The 26,323-nt window shown below is 42.7% G+C and overlaps 1 protein-coding gene and 1 long non-coding RNA gene across 51 annotated transcripts in view; one reads left to right on the top strand and one right to left on the bottom strand.

The window, feature by feature from the left end:
• The window catches only part of LOC126212861 (zinc finger protein 83-like), a 1,762,073-nt gene that overhangs the window by 1,123,471 nt on the left and 612,279 nt on the right, over positions 1 to 26,323 (top strand). The window lies entirely within an intron of this gene.
• LOC126212872 (uncharacterized) lies at positions 985 to 7,080 on the bottom strand. The gene is made up of 4 exons (XR_007540951.1): positions 6,956 to 7,080; positions 6,669 to 6,820; positions 5,493 to 5,620; positions 985 to 1,299 (listed from the first exon to the last, which is right to left on the bottom strand). It is a non-coding gene; the product is annotated as an uncharacterized LOC126212872 (long non-coding RNA).

The raw sequence follows: 26,323 nt of genomic DNA, 5'->3' as shown, positions 1-26,323 counted from the left end.
TGTATCTCTGCCATTATTGCTGCGACAAATGTTAAACTTCATCAGTGTTCATGGGAGACGTGTGAATGTTCAATAAAATTTCAGTGAAATCTGTGATAGACAAGCAGGAAAAGGTTCTGAAATTAATCGAATGACCTACTATATAGTAGTTTATTGTAAAGTTGAAGCAGAGAGACATTGTTCTTATTACTGACAGTTAATGTGCACATCCAAACGCATCATCATTTGCTCTTTCCCTTGCAAACTGCCCGAGTCACCTATACTTCTGGACCTCAGCATAATTCACCCCATGAAAGCAAGAGTATGGCTGCTGTGCAGAGATCCATTTCATTCCTCAAAAGAAAGACAGACCTGAAAAATTAACATTATACAGACCACACACGTTACTGCGTGGAATGCTTTGACTCAACAAATGGCATTGACCCGTTTCTCTTGAAGACTACATGTCCAATAAGTTCTGCTGTAACCGTGCATGGACTTGATACTGTTACCAGCTATTTTTACTTATTTCGGTCAGTTTTTGCAGCATTACGTGAGTACATAGACACTCGAGCTCTGAAAAATGATTTGTCCGAAAGCCAGAAAAGTTCTCTTGTTAATATGCTTTACATGTCTCAGCATGTGTAATACTATGAGTTACCTTGACTCCTTAATTCATTTTCATTCAAGTGTGAATGTTTGTCATTTAGCAGGTGTGGTATCTAGAGTTTGGTTTGGTACAAGTTGCTGTCTGATCAGTTACACTCCTTATATGGTCCAAACAAGTTGCACACTACTTTTGAGAAAATGTTTAACTGATTGTCAAACCAGGAAAACAAATGCAAATACGCATTTAACATTGATTTGTAAAATATACTGATTATAAGCATAAAATGAGGTCACTGAGTGGTGGTAAATGACATGAATTAAAAAAGCTGAGTTTCATTTTTTTAACACTTTAATTGTTCCAATATTATAAATAAGCATACAAAGGGTATTGGAACAACTGCCATGGACTTAGGGACCCATCCTGGCATTCGCCCGACACTATCTGGGGAAACCATGGAAGACCCAGATCAGGATGGCAGAGGAGGGTGGGATGTTACAATATACAATTAAAATTTGTAATATACTCAAATGCACAGTTCACAATTACAATTTAACTACAAACACAAAGACAAGTCACAATTACACTGAAACTATAATCACCAAATGCACAGTTCAAAATTACAGTTTATAATCACTACTCCTCCGTTGCTCTTCACAGACGTGACATCTGATGCCCTCAGCTTCAGCCTGTAAAAACAATGAGCCAACACCCTATCATTTGCATGACAAGATGTTGAGCTCATAATGACTTTAGTAAGGAAACAGGACAAAGCATGCAATTTGAAGAAATGATTAACACAATACGACATATGTGGTTCGTAAAATCATTTATAATAAACTCAAACAGGCTCCACAACCTTGATCCTACCAACTGGCACATGTCAGACCAAAATACAATTACAAGTAAAATCATGGTTCGTGTATGTAATAACAAAAGTACCCCAGGCGGTGAAATCCACCCACCTAGCAGAAAGGTGGCAACCGGTCTATCGGATTCTGGGGAGACCGGACCTACACGACTTGTGAGTGGATCGGAGCACTCTGGAAAACTTCCCAAAAATGAAGATTACATTGGAACAGTAAACATACGGACACTAATACAAACCGGAAAATTATACACATTAACAGAAGAATTAAAGAAGCTGAAAATCCAAATCCTAGCAGTACAAGAGACCAGATTTCCTGATAAATCACCGACTACAATGGCTTCAGAATTTTCAAAAGTGGAACGGACAGAAAAATTGGTAAAGGGGCAAACATGCTTGGTATGGCCTTTATGGTCGAAAAATCCTCAGTTAAATTTGTAAAATCTGTAAAAACTATTAGCAATAGACTAATGTTTCTTAGGTTGAAACACAAGAATAAATATTACACCCTAATTAATGTTCACGCACCCCGCAACGTTGACAATAGAAAGGACCTAGACAATGTGGATAAATTTTGGGAACGATTAGAACTTGAAATGTCAAAGATACCGAGGAATGATGTCAAAATACTTCTTGGAGATTTCAATGCACAGATTGGCAGAGAAAAGAAATACAGGAAGACTGTTGGGCTATACCCAGCACACAAATTGACCAACAAAAATGGCATGCGACTAATCCAACTTTGTCAACAATTCAACATGAAAATCAGCTCAACGTCGTTCAATAAGAAACCAAGAAAACAGAAGACCTGGAGATCCCCTATAAGCCAATTGGGAGAATTTCAAATTGACCATGTGGCCATCTCATATAACTTCCAAAAAGAGATCAGAGATATCCAGGTTAGGAGAGGTGCAAATATTGACTCAGATCATTATCTCACAAGAGTTCGGGTCCAATTCACCCCAAGAAGGAAAACACCAAGAATTCCACCAGCAATCCCAAAATTTGACCTACAAAAACTAACAGAATCAGAAACAATTAAAAAATGGGAAAATTCTCCCGCAAACAACTGGGAAACATTCAAGGAAAAAATCACAAAAATAGCGAAGGAGCAAATACCACTGAAGAAGAAGCACAAACATCCATGGTGGAATATGGAATGCGAAAAGGCAATTCAAGTTCGTACAGAAGCCTTTGCGAAGTACAGTTCAAATAAAAATGAGAAAACTCTTCAAAACTTTTTAGAAACACGGAAACTTTCAAATAAACTTATTAGACAAGAGAAGAGAAAGTATGTAACTCAGCAACTGGAATCAATAGAAGCAGATTTTAAAAATTATAATACGCATGGATTCTACAAAACTTTTGCAAACCAAATTAAAGGGTATATCCCTCAAAATGTCTGTTTTCGGAAATCAGATGGGAATCTGGCACTAAGCGACGAAGAAAACTGAAGAATTAGCCAAATATTTTGAAACGCTACTAAACTGTCCAGAACCAACAGAAGCTCTTCCAATATCCAGCACTAAAGCCCCGCAACAGCAAGACTCTGTACCGCCAACTGAAGAAGAAATTATCAAACACATAAACAAACTCAAAAATAACAAAGCATCAGGAGAAGATGGAATTGTAGCCGAATTTCTCAAAAGTCTAGGGTCTAACTCAAGAAATGAGCTAGTTAAAATTATTCAAAACATATGAGTTACTGAAGAAATACCAGAAGATTGGAAATGTGCCCTAATACATCCGTTACATAAAAAAGGGGATAAATCGGATGTGAACAACTATAGAGGAATCTCCTTACTTGCCGTCACATACAAGATATTATCAGCTTGTCTTCTTGAAAGAACACAAAAACTGCTAGAACCCAAAATCTCAGATTTCCAAGCTGGTTTCAGACCAAACAGATCATGTCCAGAACAAATTTTAAACTTGAAATTGATTACAAGGATGAGACAAATGCGAAGGAAGCCTACAGTATATGTCTTTGTCGACTTTAAAAAGGCATATGATTCAATTCACAGACCCACACTATTTAAAATTCTTGAAGAACAAGGACTGGATAAGAAGACACGGAACATCATAGAGCAGACATTAACAAATACAAAATGCAAAGAGAAATTCATGGGAAAACTTTCGAAATCATTTGAGATAAAAACTGGGGTTAGACAAGGTGATGGATTATCACCTCTGTTATTTAACTTAGTTCTGGATAGTCATGGCAGAATGGGAAAAAGAACTCAAAAAAGAAAAGTACTGGAAACCAATATCACTGGGAACCAAAAAAGATGACCTACAAATCCCCTACTTCGCCTACACAGACGATCTTGCAGTAATGGCAGATTCTAGTGAAATGGCAGTCAAACAGATAGAAACCTTAAAAGAGTGTGCAGGAAAAGTTGGCCTACAAATATCTTTTGAGAAAACGGTGTTTACAACAACAAATCTAGAAATTTCTAAGTTACAAACCAAATATGGAGAAATTAAGAGGGTACCATACTTTAAAGATTTAGGAGAGAATTTCTGAAAAATACTCACAACAAGAAAGAATATTAAAAGCTCGTAGGGGTCTAGGGCTAAACCTGAAGAAAGAGGAAAGAAAAAATCATTAGGAAAATTCTGGGACCAAGATGGACCAAAGAGGGGTATAGATTACAGAAAAATTCTAAAATTGAAGAATATTCTAACAGAGATAGACATGAGGAAGAGGCGTCTAAAATTCTATGGCCACATAATGAGACTTCCCGATCACAGACTTACAAAAAAAATAGTAAGATACGTAGCATCCCTTGTTAATGGAGGAGAATGGATCAAAAATGTAAAGAAAGATCTGGAATTAGCCAACATTACTACTGAAGACATGAACAAAAGAAACAATTTCAAACTTAAAGTTGACAAATGGGAGGTCAAACCAGAGACAAAAGCACCGAGAACTGGAACAAAATGGAGCGAAGAAAGAAAAGCTGAATTCTCGCAAAGAATGAAGACCTGGTGGGCAAACAAGAAGAATAAGAAGCCCCAGAAGTGAACCATCTTTACTTAGCGTCTTCCATGTTGGGAGCTTTACGACTAATAATAATAATAATAATAATAATAATAATAATAATAATAAACTCAAACAACTACTGCATCAACTAATTTTGGTGTGAGTAAATGTAAATCCATAACATTGTGTAATTACTCATGTAAGTTAGTTTATGGGTGACATGTCCTAGTGTGAGTCCCAGGCACTCTTCCTAACATTGTAGCTAATGATCACACATCTAAAAAACTCACAAAGAACTAGTGGTTGCTGGTGATTTTAATATACATGTCCTGAAAAACACTGAAATCAGTTACATTGACATTCAATTTAATTTCTACTGTAAATTTCCCAACTAGGGTATACAAATGTGCTAAGACAGCCACTGACAATATATTTATAGCCAATTCTACGCAAGTAAGCCACATTACAAAACCAGTAGTAAATGGGTTATTAGCCTTACAGCTCATTACAAAATTTACTGCAAAACATTGAAGGAGGTTATCCAGAAATCTAAACACCAGCATTAAGAAAAGATAAATACATCTAGCAATAAAATAAAAACAATATGGGATACAGTTAAATCAGAGACAGGTAGGACGAGAAATGAGGAGGAACAAGTAGCTCAAAAAATAAATGAAACCCTGATAAACAATGGAATATCTGAGACCAGTGTACACAAGCAATCTCAGTGAAATGAAATTTACACTTCACCCAAAGAAATAGAATCAACGTCTTTGAAATCAAACCATTCTAGTGGTTACAATAACACATCAACAAAGTTAATAAACGAGTGTTCATGTGAGCTTAGTCATATCTAAAGTTATTTGTGTAATCAATCACTTATTACAGGAACATTCCCAGGCTGGCTTAAATATGCTGAAGTTATACCTCTCCACAAGAAACAGAAATGCTGTGAAATTACCGATCAATCTCACTTGGCAAGAAACAAATGCAATTAAAGCTCAAAAACTAATATGGTCTATATGAAAAATAAAAAACTTCCCTTTATATACCTCAGCTGTTGATTATTCTTGGACAGCCCTTTATTCTTCCTCCATGGCCTGCAGTTGACTTCCTTCACCTTGATCTCCTGCTTGTAGTCCGTGACAATACATCCTAACATCCACATCACTGGTATGATCTGGAGGGGAAAAGTAATAAAAATCAAATGTACTGCTACCTCAGTAAAGTATGTGTTATGCTTTTGTCAGTCAGGGAACTGATGAGTATAAATATCCTAATATCAGTTTACCATGCTCTTGCACTAAATCCTAACATATGGCCTCACTCTGTGGCCACAGTTCTGAGTCCAATAAAATATTTAAGCTCCAAAATAAAGCTGTCAGGATGGTGTTATTTAAAAAGCAGGGAGACTCATGTAAACAAGTATTCCAAAAACTAGATATTCTTCCACTTCCATGCCAGTATAGATTGGAGATACTAAGCTTTACCAAGCTAAATATTGGCAGCCTGAAGCAGAATCTGGACTACCACCAGCAAGACACTAGAGGGAAATACTTGCTGACACAGTTTACCCTTTCCTTTCAGCATATAGCTGATAGTGTAAAATGTATGGGGATTAAACTTTATTATCATCTACCACTAAACATAAAAACCCAGCACATTTTAAAATAAGGCTTGTCAATATTATTAAAATACTGTTTTTGTAACATGACTATTTTGAATGCTATTTTTTATGTAATATATTTGCACACTTATCTTTCTCTACTATAATTTACCTTCAAAATGTAAATTTCAATATGGCCTAAACAACTGTCAAAGTTGATCTATTTGTATGTACTTATATTTATCCAGCAAATCATAACTACTGTATACATTGTGTAATGCTTATCTGTACTGAATTTGATTTTAAATTTATACACAAATTTTAATTAGGCCTTTTTGACCTTAATTTCAAACAACTTTTGAATGTACTAATACTGTATCCTGTAATCTATAATTCCCATATAATTGTGTAAGTGTAGGTGTATTTATTTGGTGTTGTGTATTTTTTAAATGCTTCAGAAGTATGACTTGTGCCATATCATGTAGTACTCTCTGAACACAAAATTTGTTGATCAATAAAGAATGAATGGAATTCTTAGACACTGAACATCAAACCGTCAAATTTGTAGTAACTAAAGCTGTTAATCAGAAGGTATAATTTTATCCGATACGGTTTCACTTACATTTGTTGTAATATGTTGGTGATGGGGCATCTGGTGCTGCTTTTACATTTGCAACTGTGCCGCAATCATATTTCTCTTCGCAATGCCACTTCTGTCATCCCTGTTGTAGAAGCCGACTGCTCGTTCTTCAGCCGGTGCATCATCTTCTTCACCTGTGAGGATCATATACGTAAATACACACAAAAGAATTAGAAGTTATTTGTATATTCAGCTTATGTCGGTAGCGTTTACAAAATTATTGAAAATGTAGTAAAACAATGAAATGATACAGTTATTGCTGTATGTACCTTCGTTATCTTCTAGCTCCAAGTTATCTTCCACGGCGAGATTGTGTAGCACACAGCACGCTCGGATGAAGTGCGCCATCTCTCTAGCACTCCTCAATTTCAGATGATACAACTGTCTGAAACGCTGCTTCAACAGGCCGAAGCAATGTTCCACAACGCACCTGTTTTTTGAGAGTGCCATATTGAAATCGCACTGCACTCTGGACAAATTCCCTGTATTTCTAAACGGTGTTAATAAATTTCTGGTGCAGGGATAGGCACTGTCACCCAGAATATGATAATCTCCACACTTTTCTTCGAGTGTGTGGTAGAGTGTGGACGTCCTGAAAACCCTCCCGTCGCGTACAGAACCCGGATAGCCGACGAATAAGTCCCTAATCCGTCGATTATGATCAGAAACTACTTGAAGCTGAATGGAAAAATAATTCTTCCTATTCATATAGGACTGGGGATCTTTCTGATGTCTATCAACCCTAATGTGCGAACCGTCGATTGCCCCAATCGCACCAGGCAATCCATTTCCCCGGAAATGAGCCTCAATCTCTGCTCTTTCTTCGGCGGACGGCCACTTTATAACCTCTCTTCCCAAATCCCTAATGAAGTTAGTAACTCTCTGTATAACGCATCGCAGAGTAGAAATACAGATGTTAAATCTATCTGCTACATCCCTGAAACCTGCAGCTTCGTGGCCCGCGAACCACAAAAAGATCAATATATGCTGCAGTGGGAGCAGTTTCCCATTTCCCCCTGCCTGATAATTGTAGAATCTGGAATTTCTAAACCTTTCGCAAAGGTCATCTGCCACGTGACGCCGCACCCGAAAATGCTCTACAAATTCCCTGTCATTATATTGTGGCACCACATTCTCCATATAATTTTCAATCCTCTGTCTCTTTTGAGGTTGTAACATTTCCAGCTCCTCGTCGCTCCACAGAAAATCGGACTCAGATTCGCTGGACATCTGGAATAAACAGTATCAATAAATTTCACGTTTCAGCCAAGTCCTTCACACTCCTAGTAAAGGTGACTTCATATGAGAATAAATAAAATGCGTACCTTACAATTCACGATGATGAAGCGTAACAGCAAGAGAGCAGACCTATCGCCACAATAGCTTGCAACTAAGGAAATGGACAGTCAACACGCACGCACGTGGAGTCTGCCCCCACTCCAACTCACACAGCTCTGCGCATGCGCGATTCTGGCAGCTTGGCTGCGCCAGAAACATTTTTCCGGGTAGCGTCTGGCAGCTTGCTGCTACTGCTTGTACACCAAACAGCCCTACTTCAAGTAGCCAGAAAGCGGGAGAAAGCGCTGCTCATACACGAATTCAGCTCTGCGCATGCGCACGAGTCCGCTGGCAACTGCTCATACGAACCTATCATAACATGACATTCGAAACTGCTTCACGAGTCGCGAGCAAATGTAACTGTATCAGATTAGGAGTTTACTGTTATTTCATAATAATTCGTTGTTTTTATTCATTCACGTATGCAATCTGCTGATTTTGTTTAAAATCTGGGAGACCTTACGTCAACATTTGTTAAAATTACTACACTGAAGACTCCTACGGAATACGGATCTACCAACAAGGAAAATTTATTGCGTTCAAAGAAAACGAGCTGCGGAAGAGGTGAACCTATCTTGTAATAACATCCATTGACGATGAATACCTTTGGTTGTATAACAGACAGTTCTGTCATGAGCAAACACAAATTCTTATTTGTTTAACTCTTAGACGTTTTCGAGTGAAATTCTACGATCATCAGGGGGTTCATTTATTTTATTAGTATTAAATACTGACGTTTATGTGGCTGTCTGACTTATGTAGTATAGCTGATACCTTCCTCTAGTTCGTCATTTTTTGTGATTCCGCTTTTTCATGCCTCTAGAGAGAATGTAAAATATGCTTTGCAATATCCACAGAGTCACTGCTTGTCGAACTTGCATCTAAAATGGAAAAATACGAACTACAACCCCAAGATGAAAACATCTTTACAGTTAGGTACTCATCATTAAGCAGCCATTCTTGATTCTAGCAAAGTGGTCGCGATCTTATGGCCAGTAGAATAAATAAAAACTGCGTCCTCCGAGCAATAAAAAAGTGAGGAGGATTATATACATGAAAGAACGAAAGACTAAAATTTATTTTCGAACATAAACCCAACTACAATTTCCTTTCTATTATAACTGGGTAGGATCCATGAAGCAACTTGTGAGTATATTTTTATGAAACACTCGTATCTATTTCTATCAATATTGTAACAGTTTAATATGATTTAGCCGACAAACTTCACTGCGATTTTATCGACATCTGAGTAACTGTAGTTGGGTAACGTTTGGAAAATGTGGTGACGGAGTGTCGAGAGGGACAGCTTGTGCAGTTGTTTTAGGTTATGTTATCTCGATAAAACGTCGCTGTTAACTTCTATGAAGTTGCAAGTTATGAAAAATATTACATGTACGCAGGCCCATATCGTCTTGTAAAGTGCCCGGTAATTTGTCCACATGACATGAAATCTATGCATATGTTTTCCCGTAGTTTGTAAAAGGCAGTTTCTTTACCTTAGCGACCTCAAGTGAAAATGAAAATCGTCGTTAAATACTTTGTGATGGGCGAGAGAAGACGTGTAATGAAATTCGTACAATTACTATACTAGTATGTTTACGTTAACTTGCTTACCGCCGCTGATGATGTACCTAGTTGTGAAGAGACAAGAAGTGTGTTAGCTGTGTAGCTGCTCCGGATTATTGCGTGTGAAATTGGGTACTAATCTTAGTATTTCAGATTCAAATACCAGTAATTTATACATCTTATCAGATAATGTTTGTATTGGAATGAAAGAAAATGCTGTAGAAGGTATTGGGCCATGTCTGTTGTTTACTGTGGCTGTTCAGAAAGTTTTGAGCACTTCTCTAGTATGAACTTAAGTACGGGAATTATTAAAGATTCCGCCGTGGCAGTAGTTGTTCTACATTTGTGTATACAGCAATGATTGGGATGAAATGCATATTAAATTGCCTGATAAAATTACCGTCTGAAGGCTGCTGAATTCAGAAGGGGCAGAATTTCATTTTATGCCTGCAACTTAATAAGTGAGTAAACAGTGTATAGAATGACATCTGTGTTCAGAGATTAAGCCTTTCAGTGTCTTATATGCGATTAAGAAATAAAAATTCTCTTTTGTTCTTGGTTATATCAGTAAGAATCGGATTATAAATGTGTTGGATGACAGCATTCATTACCAAACGTCCATAATATATTTAAAAGCATTGAGCTCACAGAAGGCTGCAAGCTTCATATCAAATTTTCTCATCATATGTTAAATCGAGGTTGCCTGTAGTAAATTGTTGTATTAGGAAAAATCACTTTGCTTGTATGAGTCGCTTTGCATGGCCATATTGCTGAAATTAGAATTCATTTGGAAAGCTAAATATTTATGTCTCATAATGCCTACATTATTATAGTGTACGATTGGCTCCTGTTTCAAAGAAACATCAATAATCATTTTTTTCCATTGCATGTGATTTTGATCTGACATTTTGAGGTAATTTGTTTCGACTCTTCTTAAGCAGAGAGCTGTCGATCTGTTGTCATTACAATTTGTGTTCTTTAGGCAGTGTTAAATTTGTTTTGTGTGCACTGGCTCATATGTTGATGCTGTTCATGAGTTTTCTTATTGTGATAATGAATTTTGAATATGACTGTTTTTATCTGATTCCTTGTTTTTCAGGGCCTTCACACTGCAGCAATGGATTACAGAAACATTATTTGTATAAAAACAGAGCCAACAGATGAGATACCGACTGTGCCAGACTCCACTGTAAGTAGTTTTCTTGTATATCTTACCATTGTTTTAATAATTTCTGTATGTAGTGTTCTGAATGAATAAACATAAATCAGTAATATGGTTGGGAGTAAGGAGAATGCAGTGTAATACAGAATCCAGATCTTTTTGTTAAACGTAATGATCCACAACACTGTGAATAAAATGTGTGTTGAACATCAGACAGAGGGAATAGTTTTGATCAAATATTTAGCAGAAGCCAGAGAGCTTCTTAAATCACTACTCATTGACATTTATAATACATAAGCATAAACATGGAGCTTATTCTGATCTGCTTCTTTTAAATATCAACTTTAATTTGCAGCTAGAAAGTTAGGTAGACTTACAGTAATTTTTTTTTATTAACATTCGATGTTTGCTGGCCCACAAAATATTTGTTTTGTAAGTAAGGTTGAAGAGATGTTTACTGTGATCACTGGTGTGATAATTAAGCTTCTGTATTCTAATATATACATTAGCAGTTCTCTTTGGATATGTAAACAGTATGTCAGTAAATTTCATTTCAGATAAAATTCATTACTGCACCTCAATAAATAGTTGATAGCACTCTGCTTGCACTGTGATAGATTACAATTTCAATGATATTGTGGGTTGAACCAATCGATACCAGGCTTTGGCTGTGTAACCCTTGGTGGAATGATGTGGCATATGGTGTCATACGTGCACAGAGGTCAACAGAAGCAACCGATTCCACTTGTTGCTTTGACTCATGACATAATGATGGGTTTGTGATGTTGAGTTGGTTTTACTTGTAGATGTTGAGTTGTTTTTGGATGGTGTCCTGTGAGGGTGGAAGTGGACATGCTGAGTTTTATGTGTGTACCGAGTTCATTTGAGTTTTGGCTTGTATTGTGCTAATGTGGTCTTCAGTTCAAGTAGTTGGTGGGGCAGTGTGGGTTGTGGAAGTGTTTACAGTGGGTTATTAAGGTTTTTTGTTTATATGTTTGGCATTTTTGTTATGTCTGATTAGATTGGTGTTGGTTGTGCATACAGGGGTCTATGATTTTCATTGATTTTTTTTGTTGGGTGTGGATATGACAGTGAAATACATCGTTACATTCTGCGAGGGTGGTGATATGGTGTCTGTGACACAAACAGTTTCTGCAGATTGGTGGTCTTACTGCTGAATGTGTTAGGTGTCACATTTGTGGTGACAATATGAGGTTGACAAGAGTTCCGGTGGCTCAGGCCAGGGACATGTATATGTGATGTCAGTGCGAACATACCTGGTGATCTATGAGATGTGGTACCTGGTTTGAGAATTCTAGATTAGCCCTGTGGGGAAATTGTCTTGCTCTATTATTATTTTTGTTGTAAGTCCTTTATAAATATTTCTGCATATGAGACTGCTGTGAGAGAGAGAACTGTTTTGGATTGGATCTGTGTTTGTCGAGAGGTTTGTTCGGAGTACGTGAAATGTAGCAGGAAGTTGGTTGGGCCAGGTGTGGTTGTTGATGAAATTGATAAATCACAGTATGGTAAGAGGAAGTATGGGAGGGGCAGTTCTGTGGTTGGTTTGTGGGTGTTTGGGGGGGAGGGTGGTTGTTACTTCAGGGGATGGGTACGCTGATTGTGTTTTTAGGGTTTTACTGAGCTGCAGTAAGAGGTAACTAGTGGGTCTGATTGAAGAATATATTGAGGGGGTAGCACTATTGTTTCTGATGTATTTTCGTTGTATAGGGGTTTGGGAAAGAGGGGCTATAATCATTGAGTAGTTAACCACAGTACTGAGTTAAAGGGTTGTGACAGTGAGGCCTGTACTAACATGATAGAGGGGCTTTGGGAGCAATTAAATCAGTTATAAGGAGGGGAAGAGGCACTCTTACAACCTGCAATCTCATTTGGATTACTATTGCTGACAGAAGATTTTTTGAGGGGAGGATGTATAGGGAGAAGATGGTGAGCTAAGGTTTTCTCTCTTTGTGTGTGTGTGTGTGTGTGTGTGTGTGTGTGTGTGTGTGTGTGTGTGTGTGTGTGTGTGTTGGGGGGGGGGGGGGGCGGGGCACATGATGGCGAACCTAGGTGGTATTGCTTGAAGGTCTTGTTGGTAAGTAATTTTCGTTATTGTTTCATTCTATAGTGATTGTGATATTTTGTCTGTTCTGTATCTATAGTAGGTTGATTGTGTTTTAATTGATGTAGTGAATATGGAGTATTTGAGTTGTTGGGGTTTTGGTTCCACCTTTGGAGTTGTAGGTGTTGTTTTTTTGTCATCAGCAGCTGCGGTTGAGCTATATAGGTTAAGGGAAATGTCCAATTACTGAGGTTTTGTTGATGTAATGGAATGTTGTAATGTAAACTTTTTTTGGATATTATTTGTTTTGGCATAGTGTAGTTATTGTTGCGTATTTGACTAATCCCCACCCTAAAACCCCAATTTTCTGTGGTTGTCCTGTTAGTTTCACTTTATTATTTTTGGAGTGAAACATTGTATCATACTTATTTTTCTTCGTGTTTGTTTGCGTGTGTATTTAGTGACATCATTGTAACCATTTTGTATATGCTGGATGTAGCCGCTTCCATCTCATGGTTCAGAGCAAAAAGGTTGAATTGAATCTTTCTGTAATGCCATACAGAGAGATATAGTAGAATACTGATAATGTAATTCTGTTTGTATATTATGTTTTGAGTGGAAGTTGCGATGATGACCTTCACCATAGCCCATGCTGCATATTATTTTGTAAGGTGACAGTTGGGTTTTGAGTAGGCAAAACCAAGTCCTCTGCCCTGACAATAATTATAATTCTTGTTATCACATTTATTTTCCCCTTTTTCAATATTTGCAAGTGGTGTATGTTTACTATTTTAATTGTGATGTCAGTTGAGGTGGTTGAGATTGGCAGGTTCAGATTTTCTAGTAAATACCTCTAAAGACTGTGTTATAATTTGATAAGGGAGATAAACTTCAATTAAAATAATAGTCTTATAATATTAAAGTTGTATTTGATGAATACTAATTTTGAAGATTTGAACACTGCTTAACAATGGATATTTCACATGGAAGCTTCTCTCACATATTGAGTGGATGGACTGAACCCCCTTGGACCCTTCAAAAACCATATTTAGTATATCATGTTAATTGAAAGTCACTTAGATAGCAAAAATACATAGAACTTCCTACACAGTCTGTGTATTTTATGTCATAAATAAAAGCGCTGGCACGTCGATAGACACACAAACAAACACAAACATACACACAAAATTCTAGCTTTCGCAACAAACTGTTGCCTCATCAGGAAAGAGGGAAGGAGAGGGAAAGACGAAAGGATGTGGGTTTTAATGGAGAGGGTAAGGAGTCATTCCAATCCCGGGAGCGGAAAGACTCACCTTAGGGGGGAAAAAAGGACGGGTATACACTCGCACACACACAAATATCCATCCACACATATACAAACACAATCAGACATATTTAAAGACAAAGAGTTTGGGCAGAGATGTTTGTCGAGGCAGAAGTGCAGAGGCAAAGATGTTGTTGAATGACAGGTGAGGTATGAGTGGTGGCAACTTGAAATTAGCGGAGATTGAGGCCTGGTGGATAACGGGAAGAGAGGATATATTTAAGAGCAAGTTCCCATCTCCGGAGTTCAGATAGGTTGGTGTTAGTGAGAAGTATCCAGATAACCCGGACGGTGTAACACTGTGCCAAGATGTGCTGGCCGTGCACCAAGGCATGTTTAGCCACAGGGTGATCCTCATTACCAACAAACACTGTCTGCCTGTGTCCATTCATGCGAATGGACAGTTTGTTGCTGGTCATTCCCACATAGAATGCGTCACAGTGTAGGCAGGTCAGTTGGTAGATCACGTGGGTGCTTTCACATGTGGCTCTGCCTTTGATCGTGTACACCTTCCGGGTTACAGGACTGGAGTGGGTGGTGGTGGGAGGGTGCATGGGACAGGTTTTACACCGGGGGCGGTTACAAGGGTAGGAGCCAGAGGGTAGGGAAGGTGGTTTGGGGATTTCATAGGGATGAACTAAGAGGTTACGAAGGTTAGGTGGACGGTGGAAAGACACTCTTGGTGGAGTGGGGAGAATTTCATGAAGGATGGATCTCATTTCAGGGCAGGATTTGAGGAAGTCGTATCCCTGCTGGAGAGCCACATTCAGAGTCTGATCCAGTCCCGGAAAGTATCCTGTCACAAGTGGGGCACTTTTGTGGTTCTTCTGTGGGAGGTTCTGGGTTTGAGAGGATGAGGAAGTGGCTCTGGTTATTTGCTTCTGTACCAGGTCGAGAGGGTAGTTGCGGGATGCGAAAGCTGTTGTCAGGTTGTTGGTGTAATGCTTCAGGGATTCCGGACTGGAGCAGATTCGTTTGCCACGAAGACCTAGGCTGTAGGGAAGGGACCGTTTGATGTGGAATGGGTGGCAGCTGTTGTAATGGAGATACTGTTGCTTGTTGGTGGGTTTGATGTGGACGGACGTGTGAAGCTGGCCATTGGACAGGTGGAGGTCAACATCAAGGAAAGTGGCATGGGATTTGGAGTAGGACCAGGTGAATCTGATGGAACCAAAGGAGTTGAGGTTGGAGAGGAAATTCTGGAGTTCTTCTTCACTGTGAGTCCAGATCATGAAGATGTCATCAATAAATCTGTACCAAACTGTGGGTTGGCAGGCCTAGGTAACCAAGAAGGCTTCCTCTAAGCGACCCATGAATAGGTTGGCGTACGAAGGGGCCATCCTGGTACCCAAATAGATGCATTTGACCACTCTCCCCACTTTTCCAGCAGTCGCTTTTATTTGTTTGGCCAGTATCACATTGTAAGTCATTGTACCAAATGCGTGTTTAACAGTTCTGTGTTCAAACTGAATATTGACGTATTGTATCCCCCTGTGAGGATTGTTCGTTGTAAATGTAGTAGCAGAATGTCACTGTGAATTCAGTGTAAATATTCATGGTAGGAGAAAAAATGTTTCTCTGCTATAGTTCCTTAACGTTGATAGTGGCATGTGCAGTGTTACATGGCTTTATGCTTAATTACAGTCTTACTATTTTATCAGTTGATTTGTTTTCACCACATAACGCCCGCTGTGTACGTCGTTAGTTGCTGAGCAATGTATCACTTTTCGTTCTGATGCCGCAACTCTTCCTTTCCTATATCTGTACTACTTTTTATCTATATAAATGATGAACTATTGGTTTTGCCATTTAACAACTTTTCAATAACTGTGGAAATATTACAGGCATCGGGTCCCACCTAATGTGTCATCCGCCTATACGTTTTACATGAACCTATAAAGACTCGATCGACCTGTTTACAAAGAGAAAGCAGAATATCTTTTCCTTTGATGTTGTCCAACAACGACCTAGGAAGCTTGATGCCCTCGTGGCCCAGGCTCTTCCATGGCTCACAGTAGTTTGCAGCATTCGTTTTATTCCTTGCTCACTTGCCGCTACGTCGAGCTTTCGTGGTGATCGTTGGGCAACGTCTTCCACGTTATCTGCAACATAAATAAATTTTCTTCCCACAGTGTTTCTGAAAACCCAAAAACAAATTTAAAGAACATAATAATAGTAACTGTTCTTACAATTATTCGTATAAGTCTTGGTCGATTTAATGAGGGGTGAGACAGGCCTAAGCCTTGTGACACCACACATGCTATGCTACATAAACTCTTACTGTGACAGGATGTGCTATTACAAAGGTGTCAACCCAGTAAGAAATAACAAATAACATTTATTAAAAGTATTTTACAAAATGGTACTTAACTTTGCTAAACTTTGATGTATGGCGGATGATGTCTTGAACATGATGCAGTGGTATCTAACTAATTTTGCAGTCTCTTGACAGCCTGATATTGTTACTGATAGAAATCTTTGCAAAGACTCTGTAATTGTTTATGGTTCTCTGTGAACAGCATCTGTAGTGTCAGAAGGTAATCTTCAGAGTATTGTGTGAGAATTGCCAGCACTGAAACTACTGTCTGGCTGCTGGTGCGGAACTGTTTGTTTGTCCGCATCTGCATCCCATTGTATTTTGAGTCCATCAGTGGGAAGATCCCTGTCTGCCCAGTGGAGGCAAAAGCTGTGTAGTCTGCAGTTGACATTATTTCCTATTGGCTGTCTACACTATGAGTGGACATACACGATGTGCTGAAGGAGGTGACACAGAAGCAGGAAGAAGTGTGTGTTAGGGAGCACCGTCTGGAGGCTGCTCACATGAACTGACAGATGTCAGGCAAGGGTTTGTGCCTGTATGTTGGTGGCGGCCTCATGTGGTATTTGGTGTGTACTTCTTGCCCAGTACACAAATTTCCTCAAAAAGTATGTTGTGAGGTAGCCCTAAGCAGGTGGCTAACCGCTACTGAAGTGTACAAGGCGGAAGCCAAAAAGTATCTCCATCACTTCTTTTCTGTTTATGCCCATCCCAAAGAATGATATTGTGGCTGGGTAATACTCATACAAAACTTAATCATGTGATGTGCTGTTCATTGTTGATAACAAGTATTATGTATTGTACTTTAATGTCACTGTCAACTTCTGGTGAATTACATTGCTTAAGCTGGGATGTAATGGGAAATGTAAACTTTTATTTAATAAATCATTAAAACCATATTTATTAATTTACAAATCCAAAATTTTACATGTGTAAAGCAGCTGAGTTGTGTTTTAATGGAAAAATATAATAAAATATGCAGGATTAATATTTTTCCAGAAATTGTAATTTTTAATTTTTTATTGTCTTTTTATAAAAAGCCATAACTCATTCTAATCATGCAATTAATCTGAAAATTTTATTGTAGGGTCCTGAGAAGGTTATAAAACCACTGAACTACAGTTATTAATTTATGGTACAAATTGTATCATTAACAGAGTTTTTAATTTTGCATATCCAAAATTAACTTTTTTTTCTACATATAATCATCTAAAAATCAGAATGTAATTGCAGGATCTCGTAGTTTTTAGTTCTAGAGGGACAGCAACACGTTTGAACAGTTCCTGAAAATTTTATAGGATTAGCACATGTACTTCTTGAGAAAAGGCTTCTAATAATGTAAGAGATGTAAAACAGAGAAAATGATTTTAAAATCCGCCATGTTTCTCTTCCCTCCTTTTCGAATCTGCCCGGCCTGTATTTGCGGGTAAGACACTGATTTATTAGCTTTCCTCACCCTGCTATTGTCGATGGTGTAAAATACTTTTGTTGTAAACACACCAGGATCTATACCAACTCTCTTCAGCACTTCAAATCTGCCATTATTTCTGTTATTGTAACATAAAACTGCATCATAGACACTTATTTTAAGTACTTCAAGTCCACACAATGTCCTTTTTGAGCATGTAATCCAAATTAAATTATTGAGGCTTTCAGGCTTTCATTTGCATTTTGTGTCTCTCTGTGAAGACACTTCCTCAATAAATCAGGGTTTGCAAGAAACCTGAATGTGGGCTTCAATGCATTCATAACAGGTTCTGTGGTCCACAACTCTTTTTGTGGATACGCGCGTGGCGTGCACGGGGCCCTCAGCTAGTGCAGTTCTCCTTCCTTCCCGGGCTGCCCTACCCCCCTTCCCCATCCCTCCTCATCCCCAATCCTCCCCCCCCTCCCCCTGCGGATCCGGGGTAAGAATAGGCCCGAGGTATTCCTGCCTGTCGTAAGAGGCGACTAAAAGGAGTCCCTCCCCCTCAAGGGGGTAGTTAGCGCCTGCGTCCGGAGACGGACGGTTCCACGACCTCTATTTGCGGTCATTTTGCTTTTTCACTTCTCGTTTCTTCCTTTCTTTGGTTGGTTCCTTTCTTTGCTCTTCTCCACCTCACTGTCTTCCTTACTCTTTCCCCTGCATAATCTCCTTGCCTTCTCATTGCCTTCTTCTCCTTGCCTTCTCATTGCCTTCTTCTCCTTGCCTTCTCATTGCCTTCTTCTCCTTGCCTTCTCATTGCCTTCTTCTCCTTGCCTTCTCATTGCCTTCTTCTCCTTGCCTTCTCATTGCCTTCTTCTCATTGCCTTCTTCTCCTTGCCTTCTCATTGCCTTCTTCTCCTTGCCTTCTCTGGTCTCCGCCTCGGCGTTTGAGCCACTGTCCTCTCTCTCTCTCTCTCTCTCTCTCTCTCTCTCTCTCTCTCTCCTTTTTCCTCTTCTTCCTTCCTCCCTGTGCGCGCCTGAAGGCCGACCCACGCGTTCGCACCCGTAGCCGGTGACGGGGTAACGCGTAATTCCCCGCCCTGGGTAGACATGTAAGGCACGCGCGTACCCCCTGGTAAAGGCCAGGCCCGGGGAGGGGTGATTGCCTGAGCTGATACCTTCTGACCATGCCGATTGGTCCCTCCGTCTGTTTCTCGGGAGGTGTGACCTGAGGTGTAAACATTCACCTAAGGCGGGAGTGCCCTCTGAGAGGGTCCCCACAAGGAAGGAGCGCGCCATCGGAGACGCTGGCAATCATGGGGGATTTCTCCGCAATGGATTTCACTCCATCTCTCTCGACTCCTGCCCAAAAACGGAAACGTGACCAGCTACCAGTGACAAAAGTACTACCGCCTGCCCCACAGTTCCTCGTCGTTTCTCGATCTGAGGACGGAAAGGATTTTTCCTCTGTCAACCCTTTCGTTATCCAGAAGGGCGTCGATGCCATAGCCGGATCTGTCAAATCTTGTACCAGGTTGCGTAACGGTACCTTATTACTCGAAACTGAGAGCGCCTTTCAGGCACAAAAACTGCTTCGGGCCACACTCCTGTACACATTCCCTGTCCGGGTGGAGGGTCACCGAACTTTGAATTCGTCTCGTGGTGTGGTCTATACTAGATCCCTCGACGGCTTGACTGACGAGGAGATTCAATCTTTCCTCGCTGAGCAGGGCGTGACGGCTGTCCATAGGGTCATGAAAAAGGTCAACAATGACCTTGTACCGACCCGGACACTTTTCTTGACCTTCGATAGTGTTCAGCTGCCATCGCGCATCAAAGCGGGCTACGAGGTTATTTCTGTTCGCCCCTATGTCCCGACACCTACGTGCTGCTACCAGTGTCAGCGTTTCAATCACACTGGCCAGTCTTGTTCCAATGCGGCTAAATGTGTCACTTGTGGCAGGGATGCCCATGAGGGTGACTGTCCACCTCCGTCTCCTCGTTGTGTGAACTGTCAGGGTGACCATGCCGCATCCTCCCGTGACTGTCCTGTCTATAAGGAAGAACGTTGTATCCAAGAAATTCGGGTCAAAGAGAAAGTGTCCACCTCGGCTGCTCTCAAGCTATTGGCTAGTAGGAAGCCCACGCTGCTCCCAGCGGGGAAATACAGTACTGTCCTCGCATCTCCTCGGACTACCAGGGAGGTGGCCACCCAGACATGCGATCTGACCTTCAGCACCACGGTCGTCCGTTCGGCCAGTGCTAAGATCGCGCGGTCGACGTCTCCTCTTCCTCCCATCACCCCACAGACACCAGCCCCTTCATCAGCTTCTGCTAAGACGAAGACCCAGAAGTCAGATGCACGGGCCTTCAAGAAGGAACCGTCCCGTGCAGACTTCCTACGTACCTCGACCTCCCAGCCTTTGACCGGTACTTCCACCAAACGACCTTCCAAGAAGGCTCATAGGAAGCACAGTTCTCCTTCTCCGCCACGGCGCATTTCTTCTCCTGCGCCACCCAGCGGTTGCTGCCCCAGGCCGTTATCCGTTTCGCCTGGCCGCACCGCTGGTAGCCGAACATCTGGCCGTTCACCGGCGGAGGAAGCTCCCCCTCCCGGCCATCTTCCGAAGATGGCCGATGAACCTATAGACCCAATGGACGATGACTGTCCGCCTACTGATAGCGGCGGCAGTGCTCGCTCGAAGCCAGGCCCTCAGCGGCCTTCCAGGTGACCCCTTCTTTCATCTTCCCCTTTTTTTTCTTACGATGGAACTTATTCACTGGAATATTCGCAGCATTCGCTCCAACCGAGAGGACTTGAAGTTGCTGCTCTGCTTGCACCGTCCGCTCGTCGTAGCCCTCCAGGAAACGAAGCTACGCCCATGCGATCAAATTGCCTTGGCACACTACACCTCTGTGCGTTTTGACCTACCCCCTGTGGTAGGTATCCCAGCTCATGGAGGGGTTATGTTGCTGGTCCGGGATGATATTTACTACGATCCCATCACGTTGCACACCGGCCTGCAGGCAGTTGCCATCCGCATTACTCTCCCCACTTTTACATTTTCCATTTGTACCGTTTACACTCCATCGTCATCTGCCGTTACCAGGGCAGACATTATGCAACTTATTGCTCAGCTACCTGCACCATTTTTGTTAACTGGAGACTTCAATGCCCACCATCCCCTTTGGGGCTCTCCAGCATCCTGCCCGAGGGGCTCCCTGTTAGCAGACCTTTTCAACCAGCTCAATCTTGTCTGCCTCAATACTGGCGCCCCTACTTTTCTTTCGGACACATCTCACACCTATTCCCATTTAGATCCCTCTATATGTACTCCCCAACTTGCACGCCGGTTCGAGTGGTATGCACTTTCTGATACATATTCGAGCGACCACTTCCCGTGTGTTATCCATCTCCTGCAGCATACCCCCTCTCCGTGCTCATCTAGTTGGAACATCTCCAAAGCAGACTGGGGGCTCTTCTCTTCCAGAGCGACCTTTCAGGATCAAACATTCACAAGTTGCGATAGTCAGGTCGCACACCTCACGGAAGTCATTCTCACTGCTGCTGAATATTCCATCCCTCACCCTACTTCTTCTCCACGTCGCGTACCGGTCCCCTGGTGGACCGCAGCATGTAGAGACGCTTTACGTGCTCGTCGACGTGCTTTACACACCTTTAAACGCCACCCTACAGTGGCGAATTGTATCAATTATAAGCGATTACGTGCACAGTGCCGTCGTATTATTAAAGAAAGCAAGAAAGCCAGCTGGGCTGCTTTCACAAGCACCTTCAACAGTTTTACTCCTTCTTCTGTTGTCTGGGGTAGCCTGCGCCGGCTATCTGGCACTAAGGTCCACTCACCAGTTTCTGGCTTGACGGTCGCGAATGACGTCCTTGTGGCCCCTGAGGCTGTCTCCAATGCCTTCGGCCGCTTTTTCGCAGAGGTTTCGAGCTCCGCTCATTACCACCCTGCCTTCCTCCCCCGCAAACAGGCAGAGGAGGCTAGGCCACCTATCTTCCGCTCCTCGAATCGTGAAAGTTATAATGCCCCATTCACCATGCGGGAACTCGAAACCGCACTTGGCCGATCACGGTCCTCCGCTCCAGGGCCTGATTCTATTCATATTCAGATGCTGAAGAACCTTTCTCCTGCGGGTAAAGGTTTTCTTCTTCGTACTTACAATCGCATCTGGATTGAGGGACATGTTCCCGCATGCTGGCGCGAGTCTATTGTTGTCCCGATTCCTAAGCCGGGGAAGGACAGGCACTTGCCTTCCAGATATCGACCCATCTCGCTTACCAGCTGTGTCTGTAAAGTGATGGAGCGAATGGTTAACTCTCGATTGGTTTGGCTGCTCGAGTCTCGAGGCCTCCTTACCAATGTACAATGTGGATTTTGTAGGCGCCGCTCTGCTGTTGACCATCTGGTTACCTTGTCGACCTTCATTATGAATAACTTCTTGCGGAAGGGCCCGACCGCGGCTGTGTTCTTTGATTTGGAGAAGGCTTACGACACCTGTTGGAGGGCGGGCATTCTCCGCACCATGCATACATGGGGCCTTCGCGGTCGCCTCCCTCTTTTTATTCGTTCCTTTTTAATGGATCGACAGTTCAGGGTACGTGTGGGTTCTGTCCTGTCAGACACCTTTCTCCAGGAGAATGGGGTGCCACAGGGCTCAGTTTTGAGCGTCGCTCTCTTCGCCATAGCGATCAATCCAATAATGGATTGCCTCCCAGCTGATGTATCAGGCTCCCTTTTCGTGGACGATTTTACCATCTATTGCAGCGCGCAGCGTACGTGTTTCCTGGAGCGCTGTCTTCAGTGTTCTCTTGACCGTCTTTACTCGTGGAGTGTCGCCAATGGCTTCCGTTTTTCTGCCGAGAAGACGGTCTGTATCAACTTCTGGTGCTACAGAGAGTTTCTCCCACCGTCCTTACGACTCGGTCCCGTTGCTCTCCCATTCGTGGAGACAACAAAATTTTTAGGTCTTACATTTGACAGGAAACTTAGTTGGTCTCCACATGTGTCATATTTGGCTGCCCGTTGTACCCGTTCTCTCAATGTCCTCCGTGTTCTCAGTGGTATGTTGTGGGGAGCGGATTGAACCGTCCTACTTCGCCTATATCGGTCGATCGTCCGCTCCAAGCTGGATTATGGGAGCTTCGTATACTCCTCTGCACGGCCATCCATCTTACGCCGCCTCAACTCCATACAACATCGGGGTTTACGACTTGCGATCGGAGCATTTTATACTAGTCCCGTCGAGAGTCTTCATGCTGACGCTGGTGAGTTGCCACTCACCTACCGGCGCGATATACTGCTTTGTCGGTATGCCTGTCGGCTACTGGCAATGCCCGACCACCCGTCTTATCGTTCCTTTTTTGATGACTCTCTCGACAGTCAATACGGGTTGTATGTCTCCGCCCTGCTACCCCCTGGAGTTCGCTTTCGTCGTCTCCTTCACCACCTTAATTTTTCACTCCCTGCCACCTTTCGAGTGGGCGAGAGCCACACGCCACCTTGGCTCCAGGCTCAGGTTCGCGTCCACCTTGACCTCTGCTCGCTCCCGAAGGAGGTTACCCCTGGTTCAGTCTACCACTCCCGTTTTGTCGAACTTCGTTCGAAGTTCATTAATATGACCTTCATTTATACAGATGGCTCTAAGACCAATGACGGGGTCGGGTGTTCTTTTATTGTCGGGGCACAAAGTTTCCAATATCGGCTCCATGGCCATTGTTCGGTCTTCACAGCTGAGCTCTTTGCCCTCTACCAGGCTGTCCTTTACATCTGCCGCCACCGACATTCTGCATATGTCATCTGCTCCGATTCCCTGAGCGCTATCCAGAGCCTCGGTGATCCGTACCCGGTTCATACTTTCGTGCACTGGATCCAACGCTCTCTTCAGCAGCTGGTGGACGTCGGTTCTCCGGTTAGCTTTATGTGGGTTCCTGGCCATGTCGGTATCCCTGGGAACGAAGCTGCAGATGCCGTGGCCAAGGCTGCGGTCCTCCAGCCTCGGACAGCTTCTTGTTGTGTCCCTTTGTCAGATTGTAGCAGGGTAATTTGTCGGCGCATTGTATCGCTGTGGCATGCCGATTGGGCTGCACTTACAGACAACAAGCTTCGGGCCTTGAAAGCTCTTCCCGTGGCTTGGACGTCCTCCTCACGCCCTTCTCGGCGGGAGGAGGTAGTTTTGGCCCGGTTGCGAATTGACCACTGCCGGTTCAGCCATCGCCATCTGCTGACGGCTGCGCCGGCGCCGTTCTGCCCATGTGGGCAATTGCTGACGGTCCGCCACATTTTAACATCCTGTCCGGATTTTAACACCCTGCGTCTTGATCTTGGCCTGCCATGTACTGTAGAAGCCATTTTAGCGGATGACCCACGAGCAGCTGCTCGCGTTCTTCATTTTATCAATTTGACAACCCTCTCAGAGGACATTTGATTATGCTGTTTTCTTTTTTAATCCTATGCCTGTCAGTCTGTCTTTCATTGTGTTTTCCGTTTCGTTGCTGTTTTGAACTTGTGACTCGCGGTGCATTCCTAAAGTAGTCTGGGCGCTAATGACCGTTGACGTTGTGCGCCCAAAAAAAAAAAAAAAAAATACCACCCTGCCTTCCTCCCCTGAAAACAAGCATAGGAGGCACGGCCAACTTCTTTCCAGTCTTTGAATCGTGAAAGTTACAATGCTACCTTCACCGTGTGGGAACTCGAAAGTGCACTCACCCGGTCCTGATCCTCTGTTCCGGGGCCCGATGGTATCCATATTCAGATGCTGAAGAACCTTTCTCCTGCAGGTAAAGACTTTCTTCTTCATGCTTATAATCACATCTGGTCAGGTCATGTTCCCACACGCTGGCGTGAAGCAATTGTTGTTCCCATACCCAAACCAGGAAAGGACAAACACCTTCCTTCAAGTTATCGCCCCATCTCCCTTAGCAGCTGCATCTGCAATGTGACGGAGAACATGGTAAATTCTCGACTGGTTTAGCTCCTTGAATCTCGACGCCTTCTTACCAATGTCCAGTGTGGCTTTCATAGGCGCTGCTCTGCTGTTGACCACCTAGTACCTTGTTGACCTTCATTATGAGCAACTTTTTGTGTAAGCGCCAGACGGTGGCTGTGTTCTTCGATTTGGAGAAGGCTTACGACACCAGGAGAATGGGGTGCCCCAGGCCTCCGTTTCGAGCGTGGCCCTTTTTGCCATAGCTATCAATCCAATAATGGATTGCCTTCCAGCTGACGTTTCAGGCTCCCTTTTCGTGGACGACTTTACGATTTACTGCAGTGCTCAGAGAACATGTCTCCTGGAGCGCTGTCTTCAGCTTTGTCGAGACCGTCTATATTCCTGGAGTGTCACTAACAGTTTCCGTTTTTCTGGTGAGAAAACGGTCTGTATGAACTTATGGCGTTACAAACAGTTTCTTCCCCCAACCTTACATTTCGGTCCTGTTGCTCTCCCATTCGTGGAGACAACAAAATTTTTAGGTCTTACATTTGACAGGAAACTTTGCTGGTCTCCTCATGTTTCTTACTTGGCTACTCGTTGTACCTGTTCCCTAAATGTCCTCCGTGTTCTCAGTGGGACGCCATGGGGAGCAGATCGAATGGTCCTGCTTTGCTTATATCTGTCCATTGCCCGATTAAAGCTGGATTATGGAAGCTTTGTCCACTCCTCTGCCCGGCCGTCCATCTTACGCCGTCCAAACTCTATCCACCATCGGGGGTTACGTCTGGCGACTGGAGCATTCTACACCAGCCCTGTTGAGAGTCTGTGCGCCGACGCTGACGAATTACCGCTCAACTACTGGCGCGATATGTTGCTTTGTCGGTACACCTGCCGACTGATGTCAATGCCCCACCACCTGTCATATTTCTTCTTCTTTGACGACTCTTTCGACTGCCAATACTGTCTGTACGTCTCTGCCCTGTTACCTCCTGGAGTTCGCTTTCGTCGCGTGCTTCAGCAACTTGATTTTACCCTACCTACGACTTTTCGAGTGGGTGAGAGTCCGACGCCACCTTGGCTCCAGGCTCAGGTTCGCGTTCACCTTGAAGGAGAGGACCCCGGATTCGATATACTGCTTGAGGTTTGTTGAACTTTGTTCGAGGCTGGCTAATAACATCTTTTACACAGATGGCTCCAAGACTACTGCTGGCATCGGATGTGCCTTCGTAGTTGGGGATGATACTTTTCGATACCGGCTCCTTGACCAGTGTTCAAGCTTTACAGCTGAGCTTTTTGCTCTCTATCAGGCTGTTCAGTATATCCGCCGCCATCGTCATTCTCCCTATGCATCTGCTCTGATTCTTTGAGCGCCATTCATAGTCTCTGTGACCCATATTCGGACCACCCTCACTTGCAATGAATTAAACGGTCCCTTCAGTCACTAGCTGATGCTGGCGCTTGTGTCATTTTTTTGTGGATTCCTGGCCACGTTGGTGTGCCTGGGAA

This window comes from Schistocerca nitens, chromosome 11 (assembly GCF_023898315.1).
Source record: "Schistocerca nitens isolate TAMUIC-IGC-003100 chromosome 11, iqSchNite1.1, whole genome shotgun sequence".
Lineage (NCBI taxonomy): Eukaryota > Metazoa > Arthropoda > Insecta > Orthoptera > Acrididae > Schistocerca > Schistocerca nitens.
Note: the sequence above shows the minus strand (reverse complement) of the source record. Positions and strands in the feature narration are given on the sequence as shown.